The sequence below is a fragment of the Pinus tabuliformis genome, chromosome 3_1, assembly GCF_031772625.1.
Source record: "Pinus tabuliformis cultivar Carrire ecotype Pingquan chromosome 3_1, CPIR1, whole genome shotgun sequence".
NCBI lineage: Eukaryota > Viridiplantae > Streptophyta > Pinopsida > Pinales > Pinaceae > Pinus > Pinus tabuliformis.
This window is the reverse complement of record NC_142301.1, coordinates 707610681-707614749: the sequence shown is the minus strand read 5'-3', so window position 1 is coordinate 707614749 and position 4069 is coordinate 707610681.

Here is a 4069-nt window from a genome sequence, read left to right as displayed (position 1 = left end):
GAAAAATGAAAGTCTGAAAGATAGTTATGATGATTTGGATGTTATTTCAAACTTTGCATTGTTGTACTTCAAACCTTCTTTGTTTCAAGAAGCTATCAAAGATGAAAATCGGGTGCAAGCCATGGATGAAGAATTTGAAAAATTGGAAAGAATGATAAATGGGATTCGGTTGGTTTTCCAAAGGATAAAAATCTTATTGGTGTGAAATGGGTGTATAATACAAAGTTGAATGAGAAAGGAGAAATTGATAGATTTAAAGTAAGACTTGTAGCAAAAGGATTGTCGCATCAAGTGGGAATATATTTTGGAGAAATGTTTGTTCCGATAGCCAGATTGGATACTGTAAGAGCAATTCTAGGCACAATAGTTAAGAACAAGTGGAAATTATTTTAGATGGATGTGAAATCAACCTTCTTGAATGGAATTCTAGAAGAAGAGAACTATGTGCAGCAACCTCTAGGATATGAAGTTGAAGGACAAGAAGATAAAGTTTATAGGTTGAAGAAAGTGCTCTATGGACTTAAGAAAGCACCTAGAAGTTCATATAACATAATTGACAATTACAAGGTCAAGAATGGATTTTACAGAAGCAACATTAAACCTACCTTGTACGCAAAGGTAAATGAGCAGGGACAAATTTTGATTATTTGTTTATATGTTGATGACATCATCTATATTGGTGATCTTGAGATAGATGAATTTAAAGCAGCCATGAAGAAAGAATTTGAAATGACAGATCTTGGTCTTATGAAATATTTCTTTGGCATAGAAGTTGAGCAATTAGAAAAAGGAATTTTTATTTTCCAAAATAAATATGTTAGAGATTTGCTGAAAAGATTCACGATGGAAAATGGCAAACCTATCCCTACACCAGTTGCAATATGTACCAAGTTAAGTAAGGATGATGAAGGATCATATTTCAATCCAACTCTCTTAAAACGACTAGTTGGCAACCTCATGTATCTCGCAACTAAAAGACTATATATTATGCGAGTGAGTTCGATTACTAGATTTATGGAGACTCCAAAAGAATCACATTGGAGAGCAGGGAAAAGAATCATGAGATACATAACAAGAAAAATATATTGTGGCATGATGTATGCAAGCAAAGAGAAGAAGTATTTGATTGGATATACAAATAATGATTTTGTAGGAAGTTTGGATGATAGGAAGAGAACTTTTGGTTATGTATTCCATCTTCGTTTAGGTGTTATTTCATGCGCATATAAGAAGCAAACTATTGTGACACTATCATCAACATAAGCATAATATGTAGCAGCAACATCAACAACATGTCAAGCAGTGTGGTTAAGAAGACTATTGGATGGACTCAAGAAGAAACAACAAGGATCAACAGTAATATATTGTTAGAATGGCTCATCCATTGCATTATCCAATAATAGCAGGTTTCATCAAAAGAACAAGTATATTGATACTATAGATCATTTCATTAGAGAACTAGTGAGCAATGGAGAAGTCTACTAGAAGCCTTGTAAATATAGTGATCAATTGGTTGATATATTCACTAAGCCATTAGCAAAAGATGTATTTGAGTTTCATAGTGAAAACTTAGGTGTTTTAATCTTAGTTGAGACTTATACCAACATAAATGTTTGATTTTTCATGAGTGATGTCTTAGCTTAATGATCGTAATTGAGGGGGGGTGTTAAAGATAACAAATTACTCTTGCATGAAGAGTTGGCTAAAATTAGAGAGTCATTTAACTAAGTCAAGTTGATTCAAGTTGAGTTAAGTCACATTTTATGTAAAGTCGAATTTAGCGTGTGTTTTCATGTTGAGTTATTTTGGATAAGTCGCCACTCGAAAAAGTTTAAATAGCCCTCACCAGGTTCATTGTGATCATCAAGTGTGTGTGATCAATTGAAGAGCTATAGCTCATGTAATTTTCTGTGTGAATTATTTGTGTTATTTTGTGCCTTACCTCCTCTTCCTTTCCATCATCATAAACTACACAGGGCAAGATTTTCCATTCCCTCAGGTGGGGTGATTGATTTATTTTTAGAAATATCTTGGTTAAGGAAATCTACCAATTCATTTACTTTCACCGACGTTCCACCATTTCTCCTTGTTGGCATAAATCTTTATGAAAATGGAATATTCCCTTAAAAGTTAAGATATTTGGATGGTTAATGCTAAACAATAAAATCCTCATTTGGAATAATCTATACAAGCAAGATTTTTATGGTTCAGAATGGTGTTCTCTATAGAAGCTCTTCTAAAGGTATTTTTCACCTATTCATATGTTGCCTGGTCTCAATTTCCATTTGGTCACAACCTCATGTATCTCACCTCTTATCCATCCCAACTCCTCATGCATACTCTTCTATTGCATACTGCATTTGTGGGTTGATAACTCATCACCCCGATTTTAAAATGGTTCCTTTTTTCATCTCTTCGGGGATCTAGCGTTCGAGGAACACCATCATTTTCAACAAAACTCCCCTGGATATCTCATATACATACCAGAATATATCCACATATTTTGGAGAATTTGGCCCTTCTCGTATTCCTTCATGAAGCACCGCCCTTAAATCTGTCGTCGACACAAACATTTTCCCTGCAGGTTTCTTCGATGGCACTACAAATCAATCGAGTTGTGGTTTCTTCAAGGGAATATCAACATACATCTATTTTGGCCCTACGGGCCTGCCATGAATACATAGGCCAAAATAGTTGCCATGTGCCGATTATCCTAGATTTAAAAAAAAAAAAAAAATAGTTGCCATGTCGGGGCTTCTTCATTATGCCAATAAGATTGCACTAGACACTATGTTTGTATTTGGAGACCCCAAGGTTTCAATCGAATGAATTAATGAGCGATCCGGTTTTTCTCCCCCCACTTCAATGAAATTAGATGAGGTGAATTATAAAATTAAAAAACATTTTTTTTTTCGCACATTTACATATTACGAACTTTGTGGCTGACAATTTGTCAAAATAGGGTCTTTCGCTCCACACCAATACAAGTGCACTTCAAGATCCTGATCTTTGATGAGCTCCATATCTCGAGCACATTTCCTATTTTCTGATTTTGTGTGCCCATACGATGGACTATTTATAATTGGTTATGGCCCTTTATTATTCATGTACTGAAGAAAGAGAAGATCTGGTCACACTCCTTTTGATATTAGCGGAAGCTGATCGTTTCTCATCTCTTTTTATGCTTTACTTTTATTCCATTAATTAGCCATACATCTCCATGGTTTTGTATGGCTCTTTTCCAGTCTTCTGATATGGAGCTCAACAGTCTTTATTTTATCAGTGCAAATTTTTGTCACAATTTTTCACTTTTAATTAAAAATACGATGTTTTTTTTCTCCCCTGAACAAATATCATACACATTTAAGTCAAAATGATGTTATATCCAACACACATTACCTAAGGTAGTTAGTAAAATCCATGCAATTTTAATAACGATTTTGATTTCAATTTAACGTGTTAACCACTGACAAAAGTTGCCAAAAACATCGTTCGGTGGAAGGGCACTACCTCTTACCTAGGAAATTACAATTAAGGGGATATAACACCTTTGGAAACGTATAAATGTATGAAGTTATATATTAAATATTATTATTATTTAATATTATAAATGTATTATTTATTATTATAAATGTATTAAATATGCTCTAATTTTCTAGTACCTCAAATTATGAAAGGAAAAATTAATTAATTTTTGATATCGAAGTATTAGTAAATTATTTATTAAAATTTATGGCTATTAAAAAATATATGACAATATTCAAAATACCAAAGGAAGGAAGCCAGTATTGAGATGGGAAAGGGGAATGGTTTCACAACCACCCCACTTCTTAGTTAGGCTTATGGCCTACATTCATTATCAATCACTCATGAACACAATGAATGATATAGATTGAGAAATAGAGAAAACCTACTTTATCTTAATGAACAAGTGAATAAGTAAAATTTGTTCATCTCAATAAATAGAGAGTTTGCTCATGTTAATATAAGGGATTTTGAGATTTTGAAACACCCAGTAGAACAAGTGAATAAGTAAAATTTGTTCATCTCAATAAATAGAGAGTTTGCT